The sequence below is a fragment of the Salmo salar genome, chromosome ssa10 (assembly GCF_905237065.1).
Source record: "Salmo salar chromosome ssa10, Ssal_v3.1, whole genome shotgun sequence".
Taxonomy (NCBI): domain Eukaryota; kingdom Metazoa; phylum Chordata; class Actinopteri; order Salmoniformes; family Salmonidae; genus Salmo; species Salmo salar.
The window spans coordinates 74,764,492-74,782,526 of NC_059451.1; positions in this window are offsets into that span (position 1 = coordinate 74,764,492).

Consider the following 18,035-nt stretch of genomic DNA (forward strand, 5'->3'; position numbering starts at 1 on the left):
TGTTATTAAATGGTGACACATTTTCAAAATGCAAGATATAGAAATAAACTGCGTTTTAGACCTGCATTTTGAGCTGAAAGTCATTCCTGTTAGCAACAGTGCTGTGTTCGAGACCACCTAAAGCGAGACCGATTCAAGGCAAAGACCTTGAATCGAGTCTGAGTCAAGACCAAGACCGGAAGGGGGACAAGGGGTCCAAGACCGAGTTAAGACCGAGACCAGAAAAATGTGAGTCCAATTCAAGACCATGATTGTAATTTTGTCAAATCACCACCATAATAAGAGTTTAAAATGTCCAGTATTTCTGTGTTCATATATCAGAACAACATATGAATTCTTTAGACATTCAGAATAGTGAAAAAACGCATGCTGGGGAAAATAGAGCCACTCTACAAATTATTACTAACCCAAACACAGTGGGGAACAATGGGCCTATACACCTTCAGAGAAGGGCTAAGGATTTATAAAATAATATTTATAATAATAATATTATTATTTTGAGTGATGTTCTGATTTAATCTCTTCAGTTGTTGGAAAGGAAAGCGTCTCTGGGGAGATACATCTAGCTAGCTAAGTCAGCCATTGGCTAGGCCATCAGAAGCTACAGTCGGAAGTTTACATACACTTAGGTTGGAGTCATTAAATGTTGTTTTTCAACCACTCCACAAATTTCCACAATTTTGTTGTTAACAAACTATAGTTTTGGCAAGTCGGTTAGGACATCTACTTTGTGCATGACACAATTAATTTTTCCAATAATTGTTTACAGACTTCACTTATAATTCACTGTATCACAATTCCAGTGGGTCAGAAGTTTACATACACAAAGTTGGCTGTACCTTTAAACAAAATGATGTACCTTCAAACTCAGTGCCTCTTTGATTGAATCAGCCAAGACCTCAGAAAAAATTGTAGACCTCCACAAGTCTGGTTCATCCTTGGGAGCAATTTCCTAATGCCTGAAGGTACCACGTTCATCTGTACAAACAATAGTACGCAAGTATAAACACCATGGGACCACGTAGCCGTCATACTGCTCAGGAAGGAGACGCATTCTGTCTCCTACAGATGAACGTACTTTGGTGCTAAAAGTGCAAATCAATCCCAGAACAACAGCAAAGGACCTTGTGAGGTTGCTGGAGGAAACAAGTACAAAAGTATCTATATCCACAGTAAAACGAGTCCTATATCGACATAACCTGAAAGGCCGCTCAGTAAGGAAGAAGCCACTGTTCCAAAACCGGCATAAAAAAAGCCAAACTACGGTTTGCAACTGCACATGGGGACAAAGATCGTACTTTTTGGAAAATGTCCTCTGGTCTGATGAAACAAAAATAGAACTGTTTTGCCATAATGACCATCGTTGTGTTTAGAGGAAAAAGGGGGAGGCTTGCAAGCCGAAGAACACCATCCCAACCATGAAGCACGGGGGTGGCAGCATCATTTTATGGGGGTGCTTTGCTGCAGGAGGGACTGGTGCACTTCACAAAATAGATGGCATCATGAGGCAGGAAAATGATGTGGATATATTGAAGCAACATCTCAAGGCAGGAAAATTATGTGGATATATTGAAACAACATCTCAAGACATCAGTCAGGAAGTTAAAGCTTGGTCGCAAATGGGTCTTCCAAATGGACAATGACCCCAAGCATACTTCCAAAGTTGTGGCAAAATGGCTTAAGGACAACAAAGTCAAAGTATTGGAGTAGCCATCACAAAGCCCTGACCGCAATCCCATAGAACATTTGTGGGCTGAACTGAAAAAGCTTGTGCGAGCAAGGAGGCCTACAAACCTGACTCAGTTACACCAGCTCTGTCAGGAGGAATGGGCCAAAATTCATCCAACTTATTGTGGGAAGCTTGTGGAAGGCTCCCAGAAACGTTTGACCCAAGTTAAACAATTTAAAGGCAATGCTACCAAATACTAATTGAGTGTATGTAAACTTCTGACCCACTGGGAATGTGATGAAAGAAATAAAAGCTGAAATAAATCATTCTCTCTACTATTATTCTGACATTTCACATTCTTAAAATAAAGTTGTGATCATAACTGACCTAAGACAGGGAATTTTTACTAGGATTAAATGTCAGGAATTGTGAAAAACTGAGTTTAAACGTATTTGGCTAAGGTGTATGTAAACTTCCGACTTCAACTGTAGATAAAGGAATCTGCCATTCAACTGTATCAGGGCAACATTTTGGAGTGACAGTGGAATCAACCAATCACATTTGAACTTAATGGGTGAGACCGTTTTCACAAAAACGTATGGAAACTTCTGCCTTCTTGAAGGCCAACAGGTCACTGCACTATAGCCAGCAGTAGTTTTCCCACGGACTAGCTAGCTAGCTGGCACAAAATACACCTGAATGGATTTCTGCAAATATGTAGGCTCTCTCTCCCTCAGTTATGCACATCAACAAGATCAACGACTAATGCTAGCCAAAGTAAGATGAGCTAAAATCTAACGAAGGAACATTTAGATAAACCATCTCAAACTTTTTTAGCTTGTTGGCCGTCAAAATTACACTAATAAATTATAGGGAATTGTAGCCTCCTCGTCCTTCTGCAACTTGCCTGCCAATGCATGCTTTTCCCAACCAAGCACCCAAGCTAACTGGCTAAAATTGGCTAGTTTACTAGCTAGCTACTTCCAGACACAAATGAGAGAACACCTCATTCTGACCAATTTACTCGCCGTAGCATAGCTGGTTAGGCTGTTTACATGTTATCTCTAGCATTCTTGACTAACTGTTTCTTTTTTTTGTCTACATTTACTGACAGGGTCATATTCAGCGGGTGTTGCATGTTAGTAAATTTGTCAGTTGTTCTGCACTCTGAGTATGCCAGACGAGAGTGCTCTGAAATATCTCACAAGAGATATGCTAACAGGATAACAGTCGTTCAAGTTCTTGCTAGTTGACCAAATGACACTTGCATCTCTAGCTGTGTATAGCCACCAAAAAATGATATGAGAGGAAAAAGTCACTCACCCACTCCTCCAATGACATGACATCCTCCTACCAGCTAGCTAGCTAGCTAATGTTAGGCTCTGTGTTTTTAGCTTGCTACATAAATAGATACGTTAGCTTATTAGCCACGTTATGACTGACTTATGATCATTGTCCTTGCTAGTTTGATTGTAATGACATTCCCAGCCTTAGATACATTTGTTCATTTTTGTCCAGAATATTGAGTCATTAAACAGTGCATCCTGAATGGAGGCAGCAAACAATTTACCAGGCCAGCTGTGATTTACAGCCTGATAGCAATATCTTTGGGACTACCAAGAAATGTATTGCTGAATTATATGAATCATGCATTGTGTCAAATATAACACATTTTTCAAACATCTTCTTTTTTATTTTTTATTTCACCTTTATTTAACCAGGTAGGCTAATTGAGAACAAGTTCTCATTTACAACTGCAACCTGGCGAAGATAAAGCAAAGCAGTGTGACACAGACAACACAGAGTTACACATGGAATAAACAATAAACAAGTCATGACACAGTAGAAAAAAAGAGTCTATATACAGTGTGTGCAAAATGCATGAGGAGGTAGGCAATAAATAGGCCATAGTAGCGAAGAATTACAATTTAGCAGATTAACACTGGAGTGATAAATGAGCAGGTGATGATGTGCAAGCAGAGATACTGGTGTGCAAAAGAGCAGAAAAGTAAATAAAACAATATGGGGATGAGGTAGGTAGATTGGGTGGGCTATTTACAGATGGACTATGTACAGCTGCAGCGATCGGTTAGCTGCTCAGATAGCTGATGTTTAAAGTTGGTGAGGGAAATAAAAGTCTCCAGCTTCGGCGATTTTTGCAATTTGTTCCAGTCACAGGCAGCAGAGAACTGGAAGGAAAGGCGGCCAAATGAGGTGTTGGTTTTGGCGATGATCAGTGAGATATACCTGCTGGAACGTGTGCTACGGGTGGGTGTTGTTATCGTGACCAGTGAGCTGAGATAAGGCGGAGCTTTACCTAGCATAGACTTATAGATGACCTGGAGCCAGTGGGTCTGGCGACGAATATGTACCGAGGGCCAGCCGACTAGAGCATACAGGTCGCAGTGGTGGGTGGTATAAGGTGATTTGGTGACAAAACGCATTGGCACTGTGATAGACTGCATCCAGTTTGCTGAGTAGAGTATTGGAAGCTATTTTGTAGATGACATCGCCGAAGTCGAGGATCGGCAGGATAGTCCGTTTTACTAGGGTAAGTTTGGCGGCGTGAGTGAGAGGAGGCTTTGTTGCGAAATAGAAAGCCGATTCTAGATTTGATTTTGGATTGGAGATGTTTAATATGAGTCTGGAAGGAGAGTTTACAGTCTACCCAGACACCTAGGTATTTATAGTTGTCCACATATTCTAGGCAGAACCGTCCAGGGTGGTGATGCTAGTCGGGCGGGCAGGTGCGGGCAGCGAACGGTTGAAAAGCATGCATTTGGTTTTACTAGTGTTTAAGAGCAGTTGAAGGCCATGGAAGGAGTGTTGTATGGCATTGAAGCTCGTTTGGAGGTTAGTTAGCACATTGTCCAAGGAAGGGCCAGAAGTATACAGAATGGTGTCGTCTGCGTAGAGGTGGATCAGGGAATCACCCGCAGCAAGAGCGACATCATTGATATATACAGAGAAACGAGTCGGCCCGAGTATTGAACCCTGTGGTACCCCCATAGAGACTGCAAGAGGTCCGGACAACATGCCCTCCGATTTGACACACTGAACTCTGTCTGCAAAGTAGTTGGTGAACCAGGCGAGGCAGTCATTAGAGAAACCAAGGGTATTGAGTCTGCCGATAAGAATACGGTGATTGACAGAGTCGAAAGCCTTGGCCAGGTCGATGAAGACGGCTGCACAGTACTGTCTTTTATCGATGGCGGTTATGATATCGTTTAGTACCTTGAGCATGGCTGAGGTGCACCCGTGCCCGGCTCGGAAACCGGATTGCACAGCGGAGAAGGTACGGTGGGATTCGAAATGGTCAGTGATCTATTTATTAACTTGGCTTTCGAAGACTTTAGAGAGGCAGTGCAGGATAGATATAGGTCTATAGCAGTTTGGGTCTAGAGTGTCACCCCCCTTTGAAGACAACTCTGTCCGTTGTTATATCATATAACATATAATTGAATAACATAGGCTATCATATCATAACACATCATTTCATAACATACCATATTATTTTAGAACATACCATATCATCCCATATCATATCATAATGAATGTGATAATCCCTCTTTTAATTTACAGCATGCAATTCTGTAACCGTGGAGAATTTGTGGCTGAAACTTGTATGAGATGAAGCACAGAGTATTGTTGGCATTATCCAGTACAAATGACATGAATGAAGGACGATACGTTAATAGACTTGGAGGGAGATGATTGGTGACTTATTACCAGTGGGCTGACAGGCTCCTGGAATGGAGCGCTGAGCATGTGACTGGACAGCAGAAGAGTCAGCTACTCACACCTCTGCAGACAAAAGAGATACGGTACGGTCTGATACATCGTCTCGGCAAAATAAATAGCGGGGGACGCCGTACCTGTAAAACATGAGCCTATCACAATCATTAAAACATGTCAAGAAAACTGTAGGCTATTACACCACTTTTTATTATTACCGCATGTCAGAGACATGACAAATGAGAGAATGGACTTGAAAATGTATGGTATAGCCGAGTGGTTCCAAAACACAGGCCCCCCTTCCAGCATTGGGGAACCTTCCACGCCCCTCCCTGAACACTCCACATCTATTTCTATGGGCACAAGCACCGTTCATGACAAACTCTTCACATCCCTCTTGTTGGCGGAGAAACAATTTAAAGATTATTTCCTGCAATTCTACACATTTTGTCATGGGATGCAGAGAACATTTTGCAGTTTTAAAGCACATTTTCTTGCAATTCTATAGATTTTGCCATGGCTAATGTGTGACTCAAACATTACAACAAAAAACCTAGCTAAAAAACATTAGCTGACATGGGCTAGATAATGTGGATATTTCTAAGTTATAAACAGCTCTCTAAGGTATGCAATGACTAACATGACAAGAGGACAACTGATGATGCACTACCCAATTTCGAAATTGCAGCTTTTGCATTCTACTATTACAACTTTCAAGAGTAAATTGAAAGCTGGACAACCTTAAATAAATATATACAGTTGAAGTCAGAAGTTTACATACACCTTAGCCAAATACATTTAAACTCAGTTTTTCACAATTCCTGACATTTAATCCTAGTAAAAATTCCCAGTTAGGGTTTTATTTTTAAGAATGTGAAATGTCAGAATAATAGTAGAGAGAAGGATTTATTTCAGCTTTTATTTCTTTCATCACATTCCCAGAGGTTCAGAAGTTTACATACACTCAATTAGTATTTGGTAGCATTGCCTTTAAATTGTTTAACTTGGGTCAAACATTTCGGGTAGCCTTCCACAAGCTTCCCACTGTCATCGACGTTGTCACGGTTGTCGTTGGGAATGGATGACCAAAACGCAGCCGGGATATGAATGCTCATCTTATTATTGATTTGAATAAAGAGAACACTGAAAACATGAAAATGAATAAAAACAAGGTGACAGTTTCACAGGCTATACGGATACTAGCAGTGCGAAATACAACAACCCACAAAGCGCAGGTGAAAAACACACTCCTAATATATGACTCCCAATCAGGAACAACGACATACAGCTGTTCCTGATCGGGAGCCACACAGACTAACAAAGAAACAGAACAACTAGATAAACCATACAACACAAACCCATCTGCCACGTCCTGACCAAATACTAATACAATTACTCCCTCTGCTGGTCAGGACGTGACAGACGTGTGTGTAGGTGGCACGGAAGTCAGGCGCAGGAGAAACCAACTTGGTAGAACTCGAGTTGTTTAATAAACAATAAACAAACACAAACTCCAAAACCAACATCCATAAAAATAACATGGGTAAAAATACCCTTAGCACACCAAATACAAAAATACACGAAAATCAATAACAAACAAAACAATTTTGGACAAGGACATGAGGGAAAACAGAGGGTTAAATACACTGGGATTGGAAACAGGGATTGGAAACAGGTGTGTAGGAAAAGACAAAACCAATGGAAAATGAAAAATGGATCAGTGATGGCTAAAAGACCGGTGAGGTTGATCGCTGACCACCACCCGAACAAGGAAGGGCATCGACTTCGGCAGAACTTGTGACACCCACAATAATTTGGGTGAATTTTGGCCCATTCCTCCTGACAGAGCTGGTGTAACTGAGTCAAGTTTGTAGGCCTCCTTGCTCACACATGCTTTTTCAGTTCTGCCCACAAATTTTCTATAGGATTGAGGTCAGGGCTTTGTGATGGCCACTCCAATACCTTGACTTTGTTGTCCTTAAGCCATTTTGTCACAACTTTGGAAGTATGCTTGGGGTCATTGTCCATTTGGAAGACTCATTTGCGACCAAGCTTTAACTTCCTGACTGATGTCTTGAGATGTTGCTTCAATATATCCACATAATTTCCTGCCTCATGATGCCATCTATTTTGTGAAGTGCACCAGTCCCTCCTGCAGCAAAGCACCCCCACAACATGATACTGCCACCCCCGTGCTTCATGGTTGGGATGGTGTTCTTTGACTTGCAAGCCTTCCCCTTTTTCCTCCAAACATAACGATGGTCATTATGGCCAAACAGTTCTATTTTTGTTTCATCAGACCAGAGGACATTTTCCAAAAAGTACGATCTTTGTCCCCATGTGCAGTTGCAAACCGTAGTCTGGCTTTTTTATGCCGGTTTTGGAACAGTGGCTTCTTCCTTGCTGAGCGGCCTTTCAGGTTATGTCGATATAGGACTCCTTTTACTGTGGATAAAGATACTTTTGTACCCGTTTCCTCCAGCATCTTCACAAGGTCCTTTGCTGTTGTTCTGGGATTGATTTGCACTTTTCGCACCAAAGTATGTTCATCTCTAGGAGACAGAACACGTCTCCTTCCTGAGCGGTATGACGGCTGCGTGGTGTCATGGTGTTTATACTTGCGTACTATTGTTTGTACAGATGAATGTGGTACCTTCAGGCGTTTGGAAATTGCTCCCAAGTATAAACCAGACTTGTGGAGTTCTTTTTCTTCTGAGGTCTTGGCTGATTTCTTTTGATTTTCCTATGATGTCAAGCAAAGAGGCACTGAGCTTGAAAGTAGGCCTTGAAATACATCCACAGGTACACCTCCAAATGACTCAGTTAGCCTATCAGAAGCTTCTAAAGCCATGACATCATTTTCTGGAATTTTCCAAGCTGTTTAAAGGCACAGTCAACTTAGTGTATGTAAACTTCTGACCCACTGGAATTGTGATACAGTGAATTATAAGTGAAATAATCTGTCTGTAAACATTTGTTGGAAAAATTACTTGTCATGCACAAAGTAGATGTCCTAACCGACTTGCCAAAACTATAGTTTGTTAATAAGAAATTTGTGGAGTGGTTGAAAAACGAGTTTTAATGACTCCAACCTAAGTGTATGTAAACTTCCGACTTCAACTGTATGTATATATGTTTGGGAGCCACTGGTATAGCCTACTTTTCTAAATGCATTGTGGTTCGACCAGAACAGTGAAATGTTGCCAAGGCAGAGATGAGTGGCTGAAACCGAGATGCATGTGGACAGCAGAGGCATTCATTCTGGCCTTATGACAATCGCCAAATGTCTTTACACTTTGTGGTGTTTTGTGTAATAGATGTCTCTTTCCTTTCACCACTGTTTGGAGGCTGGAAATATGTTTTGAATGGATGAACGTGCATGGGCAGCCTAGTAAAGGAGCCTTCTGAAGTGATTGTTTGACAATCTGATGGCACAATAAATGGCACAATAGAAGGTCATACGTTTTAAAAGTTAAATGACAAGTCTTTACGACTAGGCCCATATTGAATTAATAGGGATTCTATATGTAAATCTACGATTAGGCCCATAATTTTTGGGGGGTGCACGTGTAAGCACATATATAGGAGGTCCGGTACCAGGAAGAAATTATTTGTAATTTTACCCCCGATAGTCCCCAGTCCTAAGCAGCAAGCGAGCTCTTATGTGGACTCCTTTAATATATGTGTATTGTGATGTGCTGTAAATATTTCTATGTTTACATGTGTATGCTGCGTGTTGTATGACATGGAAATAATTTCCGAATGAATACAATCAAGTCTTCATCAACATAACCCACTCTTTGGTCCAGGCTGGACAGTGTGTAGGGTGTGGCTGCCACCTGGTGGTCTGTCTAGGGGTGTATGGTCCTACATACTCCACCCCAGGGTCTGGGTCACTCCGGAACAATATGCACACCCAGTCACCCCTGTAGGACAGCGAGAGAGGGTCATTGTCCCATTTGTCAAACTTTCTCATCCTATCCAGGGGCTTTCAGTATTGCATAAACTGTCGGTATGGTTATTGGTTAATACTGTAGCTCTGTGAACATTGTCAACAATGCCAACCCAAGACAGTTTCTGTTTTGCACAACAGTATTCTAGACATTCATTAAATTGTATCCACACATGTAACATTTGCGGGATGTAAAGCTCTAATTGAATATTTTTGAAAGATATCATTATAATACGTTTATAAACACCAGAAAATAGGATCTCAATACGTACAGTGGGAAGCTTAGGAGGGGTGGTACATGGCAGGAGAGGTGGTAGACCTTAGGGCAGCCATCACAGCACAGCAATTCACCCCCATTCAAATACACCGCGCAGAAATCCTCACTCTCCATCCCTGTTGCTCCATACTCCTTCTCAGGCTGCTCATTGGACACCCCATAGCACCCCTCAATGTCCTCCCCATCTTCAGGTTCTCAATCAAATTCCAATTTTGTTTCTGATTCTGACTTTGGATCCAACTCTATTGATGGATTCAGTTCTGACTTTGGTTCTGGCTCCAGGTCTGATTATATTTCCAGTGAATCTGAATCAGATCCAGATTTCAGACCTGGATCCCATACAGACTCAGACTAACTCTGAATCAGTTTCAGATTCAGACAAGTCCAGTACTAGATACTGTATAAAGTAATGTATAGAATTGGAAAATAAATGCATTACTCTATACAGAACTGGGACCGATCATCTTTGTTGATGGGCATGGAGGTAAGCCATTTCAAACTAAATCCCAGGCAATTAACAGGGTAATGTGTATCCTCTCTATCCCAATTTGATTTGAGGTGGCCGAATCGTAACTTGAGAAACATCCATTAATTTAACAAAAAATTCATGCAACTCTTTCATTGATATCAAAAGCACTAATGTATTTGTTTTAAAGATGAATGTGTTACACTATCGAAACCTAAGAAAATATGTGGGGAACCAGGTGGATCTGTACCATAGAGGTAGATAGACGGCCCTTCTTTGCTATAATGACTTCTGTGACAGCATGGTAGTGCCATTGAGGGCTATCTACATTTTTAAGTAGTCCTTATTTTTCAACTTCTATGAGTTTATTGGCAGTCGGTAAACAAACTGAAAGGGTGAATACTGACATCTGGAGTGTGCTGTCAGAACAGGCATAAAATCAAGGTTGGTGATTTACTACCACATGCAGTGATGGAATGTTTGTTAACCCATTGGAAGTCCCAAAATGCTTCAAAATTGTGAAAATCCTCAATGGCGCTGCCCATGGTAAAGCAGGCTTTGGCCTGGTCTGTGCCTGTTGGAAATATGAAAAGCTTTATTAAAAGTTCATTATCCAGGTGTTATAAATGCATAATACATGCATTATAAATATTATAATTGTAATATTATATTATAAATACAAGTTCAATCTGTACTTCAATGCACATATGGTGTGCATTATAAAAAAAAGAGTTTGAAAGAGGAGGTGGGGAGAGAGGTGTAGAAGACAGAAAAGGAGAGGTAAAACGGAGGAGCAGGGAAGACAGCATATGATTAATGAATTACAGTGCTACCCTAATATTCTTTCAGTTCATCACAATTACATAGTGTCTCTAGTGGTGTCTTATAACCAGCCTTGGGCTCCCAGTCGGCCCGAAGGTTATCTTAAGAGCGGGTGAGGTGGCGATGACGGGACTGGCTTCCTCTCTCACATCAAAACATACCTGCAGATGAGAGACAGATGGATAGAGAGAGAGCATGATTAAGCTTTTTTTTCCCAACACGGTCAGTCATCATAATCATCAGGAGGTGAAATGCAAAACTGACCTTGGATCATTAACTCTGCTCTATCTGTATTTCAATGTAAAGCATCTTTTTAATAACACTTCCTGTTGACCCGACCAAGTGACCTCTCACCTATGATCATGCTGTGCCCTCTGTGTCAGCCAGTTCAGATGCGGTAGGGGGTTCACCAACACAGCTGATATAACCTAGAGGATTTAGTTAAGAAGGGGCGGAGGGATGAAGTGAAGGAGAGAGACTGTTATTGAGAAAATAAGGTAGTTAACGAGACTGTGTTCAACAGGAATCTGTGTGATTGTAGTGTCACCTGGTGTCCACACTAAGTGGCTACAGAGTACTTTATGCTGAAAAACAGACACATGAGGACAAACAATAGAATTACCTTGTCATTACTAGACTTTTACATTACCAGATCACAAATGAATACATAAATACCACTTGAAGCTTGATGATGACTTGATCATTTTAATCAGTTGTGTAGTGCTAAGGTGACAGCTGGGGAGGTGTCAGGTTCGCCTCTGTACTTAAAGGGTGATTATACCAACTGTCTGTGAAATGCTGCAGACCTGCCTGCAGACGAGGTAGGAACACATATCCCACACAGAAGATGTGGATAGAATTTGACAGGTCAAGGTAGCCTTCTTCCTCCAAACTGTGCAGCAAGTTGAAGTACTGACATGTCACAGCACTCCAAACATCTCTCCATAAGCGTTTCTTATTGCAAGGCTAACCCCCAGGGAAATCATGACTTGGCAGGAACAGGGGTTTGATAGTCCAGTGAAAATGGCTGAGTGTTTATGTGGTGTAAATCTGAAAATTAGCAGCTGACATCTTAAGTTTTTTTTAAATTAATGCATGTGAGACAGGTTCCATGTACAACAAGACAGGCAGAAAGGAGGAGAGAAAAAGAACACTGGAGACTTTTTCCAGAAATAAACCTACCACGGCCTGTCCCTCGGACAGTGAACATACATCTGGCAATATCTACATTTTTGACCCCTTGATCAGCTCGCACTCTGAAAGTATAGAAAACAGATGATTTTTTGTAGATGTGAAAACAATAACTGAGATATGACCGTTCAGTCATAAGCAGCAGATGTCATTTTCAGGTTACGTCAATACGGCACAGAAAGGTTAACACCAGACTGGTATTGTGGTTGTTCATTAGGTGATGGGAAATATGCAATATGCATACAAAATAATATACTTACCTCCCTTGAAAATACTGCCAAAGATGACAATGTTGTATCTTGAAAAAAAGCATTGGAATTAAAAGTGAAATGTTTAACCTATTAACCTGCTTCATTATTTATCTATTACCAGTTGATGAAGAACAACTCCAATTTCATACTTATTCGTAGACAAATTTTCAATGATGTAAGAATAAAACAGTTAATAACTTCTTAGATTTGATGGAGACATTATACATCTTAGTACCTTATAAATGTATGATTTGTATCAATGTGGACGAGAGACAGGGGAGGAGGAACAGAGTATTTTTGCCGAGCAATGCAACGAAGCTGGATCATTCTGACAATGATACCTGCACCATTTACACTCTGCAAAGACTCCCTAACTTTTCGCCATTGTACACGATGGCCCATTGCTCTGAGACTTCCTTTGACCATTCTAAAACCCGCATGGGGCATCCTTACCTTAATGGCCCTGACTTTCTGGTCTAACTCTTCATCTGACATATCAGAATAGCATTCCCTGACAGACAAATTGTGTTCTTTCATCCTTCTGTAAAAAAAAGATAACCGTTACACTGTCATGAAATGTGATTATATATCGACTATGAAACAAATAGGACATGGCCTGCTTATGAGTTGCCATGAAAGAAAGTTAGATGAATTCAACTGAAAATGGTGAGAACAGGCGTTCGTAGCTAAATGTTTTTGGTTAGCTTGAGAATAATAATTGCATGATTTATTATTCTACGGTATGTATGTAATATAGTAGAATGTTATGAACTGACACTGAATCGTAGGAGCTAACTACTAGCCATGTAAAAGTTGGACGGAAGAACACCCAGTGCTGCTTACCTGAGATGCCATCATCACACAGTCCTTCTTCGTAGGTGTCCGCTATGACTTCCTTTGTGTCGGAAAGAAAGGCTGAACAGTATTTGTTGTAGCCAAACTGACACTCAAAAAAATTGCCAAAATGGAGGGTGGTTGATAGTGAATTGCCAAGAAACTGAAGATCTGGAACAACACTGTGTACTACTCCCTTCACAGAACAGTGCAAAATGTCTCTAACCAGAATAGAAAGAGGATTGGGAGGCCCCGGTGCACAACTGAGCAAGAGGACAAGTACATTAGAGTGTCTAGTTTGAGAAACAGACGCCTCATAAGTGCTCAACTGGCAGCTTCATTTATTAGTACCCACAAAACACAAACATCAACAGTGAACAGGCGACTCCGGGATGCTGCCCTTCTAGGCAGAGTTGCAAAGAAAAAGCCATATCTCAGACTGGCCAATAAAAATAAAAGATTTAGATGGGCAAAAGAACACAGACACTGGACAGAGGAACTCTGCCTAGCAGAGTTCAGAGTTCAAATCCCAGCTGAGGACATGATGAATTTTAAATGAACACGCACAATGTAATTATCTACAGTGCATTCGGAAAGTATTCAGACCCCTTGACTAGTTCCACATTTTGTTAAATTACAGCCTGATTCTAAAATGGATTAAATAAAACAAAGCCTCAAATTTACACGCAATACCCCATAATGACAAAGCGAAAACAGGTTTATAAAAAATAAAAAACAGAAATCCTTTATTTACGTAAGTATTCAGACCCTTCGCTATGAGACTCGAAATTGAGCTCAGGTGCATCCTGTTTCTATTGATCATCCTTGAGATGTTTCTACAACTTCATTGGAGTCCACCTGTGGTCAATTCAATTGATTGGACTTGATTTGGAAAGGCACACACCCGTCTATATAAGGTCCCACAGTTGACAGTGCATGTCAGAACAAAAACCAAGCCATGAGGTCGACGGAATTGTCCGTAGAGCTCCGAGACAGGATTGTCTGGAGACATAGATCTGGGGAAGGGTACCAAAACATTTTTGCAGCATAGAAAGTCCCCAAGAACACAGTGGCCTCCATCATTCTTAAATGGAAAAAGTTTGGAACCACCAAGACTCTTCCTAGAGCTGGCCGGACCAAACTGAGCAATCGGGGGAGAAGGGCATTGGTTAGGGAGGTGACCAAGAACCCGATGGTCACTCTGACAGAGCTGCAGATTTCCTCTGTGGAGATGGGAGAACCTTCCAGAACGACAACCATCTCTGCAGCATTCTACCAATCAAGCCTTTATGGTAGAGTGGCCAGACGGAAGCCACTCCTCAGTAAAAGGCACATGAGAGCCCGCTTGGAGTTTGCCAAAGACACCTAAAGACTCTCAGACCATGAGAAAGAACATTCTCTGGGCTGAAGAAACCAAGATTTAACTCTTTGGCCTGAATGCCAAGCGTCACGTCTGGAGGAAACCTAGCACCAGCCCTACAGTGAAGCATGGTGGTGGCAACATCATGCTGCGGGGATGTTTTCCAGCGGCAGGGGCTGGGAGACTAGTCAGGATCGAGGGAAAGATGAACGGAGCAAAGTACAGAGATATCCTTGATGAAAATCTGCTCCAGAGCACTCAGGACCTCAGACTGGGGTGAAGGTTCACCTTCCAACAGCACAATGACCTAAGCACACAGCCAAGATAATGCAGGAGTGGCTTCGGGACAAGTCTCTGAATGTCCTTGAGTGGCCCAGCTTGAACCCGATTGAACATTTCTGGAGAGTCCTGAAAATAGCTGTGCAGCAAAGCTCCCCATCCAAACTGACAGAGCTTGAGAGGATGTGCAGAGAAGAATGGGAGAAACTCCCCAAATACGGGTGTGCCAAGCTTGTAGCATCATACCCAAGAAGACTCGATTCTGGAATCGCTGCCAAAGGGGCTTCAACAAAGTACTGAGTAAAGGGTCTGAATACTTATGTAAATGTATTTACGTTTTTTTATTTTTAATACATACGCAACATTTCTGAAAACCTGTTTTTGCTTTGCCATTATGGGGTATTGTGTGTAGATTGACGAGGGATTTTTTTTTTAAATCAATTTTAGAATAAGGCTGTAACGCAACAAAATGTCGAAAAAGTCAAGGGGTCTGAATACTTTCCGAAGGCACTGTACAGCACTGTGTGAAATATGTATTTTCAAAGCACTGTGTGAGCGTCCCTAAACTTTCCAACAGACAAAAATCTAATGGATCAGTGGTTCACCAATTAGGGGCTTTATTGGCTTGGCAACAGTGGAGAATGTTTATATGGGACCTTCAGGTGACGTCCTGACAACTGATACACAGAAATGTTCTCCTAACCCTCAGAAAACTGGACACATGAATGTTCTTGCAACAATGGAACGTATCTAGAACAGTAATATCTTAAGTTCTATGGTAACCACGTTCTGGGTAGTTCTATTTGCCATTAAGGAAACATTCCTTGCACATCATGGGAACGTTCCTATGAAAACGTTAGTTAATGACCTAATGAGACTCTTAAGGGAATGTTCTCTAAAGTTGTGGGAACGGTTGTTGTTAGCTGGGAGAACAGTAAAACTGTATTCCGATTACACACAGGCCTACTGAGCAGCAGTGATGGTCCTGCATTTATTGAGTGTGCAGTTTCGACAAATGATCTTCATACTACACAAAGAAACCACGTGTCATGGCATTCTGTTTCTACAACTAATGGCTATAGGGTGTCATTTCGAACACACTAAGAACATCTGCCGATAAACTGGCTTAAGAACATTGTTCAAGTGAACAAGTAAATGGTGACGTGCTCACCAGCTACACTACCGGTCAAACGTTTTAGAACACCTACTCATTCAAGGGTTTTTCTTTATTTTTACTATTTTCTACATTGTAGAATAACTATGAAATAACACATATGGAATCTTGTAGTAACCAAAAAAGTGTTAAACAAATCAAAATATATTCTTTAACCTCTATGGGCTGTCCCACCTACTCAACAGCCAGTGTAATCCCGTGGCGCGTTATTCAAATACCTCAAAAATGCAAAAACTTCAATTTTTCAAACATATGACTATTTTACACCATTTTAAAGACAAGACTCTCGTTAATCTAACCACACTGTCCGATTTCAAAAAGGCTTTACAACGAAAGCAAAACATTAGATTATGTCAGCAGAGTACCCAGCCAGAAATAATCAGACACCCATTTTTCAAGCTAGCATATAATGTCACATAAACCCAAACCACAGCTAAATGCAGCACTAACCTTTGATGATCTTCATAATGACAACCCTAGGACATTATGTTATACAATACATGCATGTTTTGTTCAATCAAGTTCATATTTATATCAAAAAACAGCTTTTTACATTAGCATGTGACTAGCATGTGACTAGCATTCCCACCGAACACTGCCGGTGAATTTACTAAATTACTCACGATAAACGTTCACAAAAAACATAACAATTATTTTAAGAATTATAGATACAGAACTCCTCTATGCACTCGATATGTCCGATTTTAAAATAGCTTTTCGGTGAAAGCACATTTTGCAATATTCTCAGTAGATAGCCCGGCATCACAGGGCTAGCTATTTAGACACCCAGCAAGTTTAGCCTTCACCAAACTCCGATTTACTATTAGAAAGGTTTGATTACCTTTGGTGTTCTTCGTCAGAATGCACTCCCAGGACTGCTACTTCAATAACAAATGTTGGTTTGGTCCCAAATAATCCATTGTTATATCCAAACAGCGGCGTTTTGTTCGTGCGTTCAAGACACTATCAGAAAGGGTAAATAAGGGTGGCGAGCATGGCGCATTTCGTGACAAAAAAAATCTAAATATTCCATTACCGTACTTCGAAGCATGTCAACCGCTGTTTAAAATCAATTTTTATGCAATTTTTCTCGTAAAAAAGCGATACTATTCCGACCGGGAAAGCCTGTATATGTACAAAGAGAGAGAAAATAAATACATCTCGTGCCCTCGTGCACGAGCGTGAGTCTCAGAGTACTCTGACCAGCCACTATCCAAACGCGATAATGTGTTTCAGCCAGAGGCTGCCTCGATATCATTCAGCTTTTTCCCGGGTTCTGAGAGCCTATGGGAGCCATAGAAAATGTCACGTTACGGCAAAGATCCTCAGTCTTCAATAAAAAGAGCCAAGATGAACAACAACTTGTCAGAGAGGGCGCTTCCTGTTTGGAATCTTCTCAGGTTTTTGCCTGCCATATGAGTTCTGTTATACTCACAGACACCATTCAAACGGTTTTAGAAACTTTAGGGTGTTTTCTATCCAAAGCCAATAATTATATGCATATTCTAGTTACTGGGCAGGAGTAGTAACCAGATTAAATCGGGGACGTTTTTTATCCGGCCGTGTCAATACTGCCCCCTAGCCCTAACAGGTTAAATAGCCTCCCTTTGCCTTGATGACAGCTTTGCACACTCTTGGCCTTCTCTCAACTAGCTTCACCCGGAATGCTTTTCCAACAGTCTTGAAGGAGTTCCCACAAATGCTGAGCACTTGTTGGCTGTTTTTCCTTCACTCTGCGGTCCGACTTATCCCAAACCATCTCAATTTCGTTGACGTCGTGGGGATTGTGGAGGCCAGGTCATCTGATGCAGCACTCCATCATTCTCCTTCTTGGTAAAATAACTCTTACACAGCCTGGAGGTGTGTTGGGTCATTGTCCTGTTGAAAAACAAATGATAGTCCCACTAAGCCCAAACTAGATGGCGTATCGTTGCAGAATGCTGTGGTAGCCATGCTGGTTAAGTGTGCCTTCAATTCTAAATAAATCACTGACAGTGTCACCAGCAAAGCACCCGCACACCATAA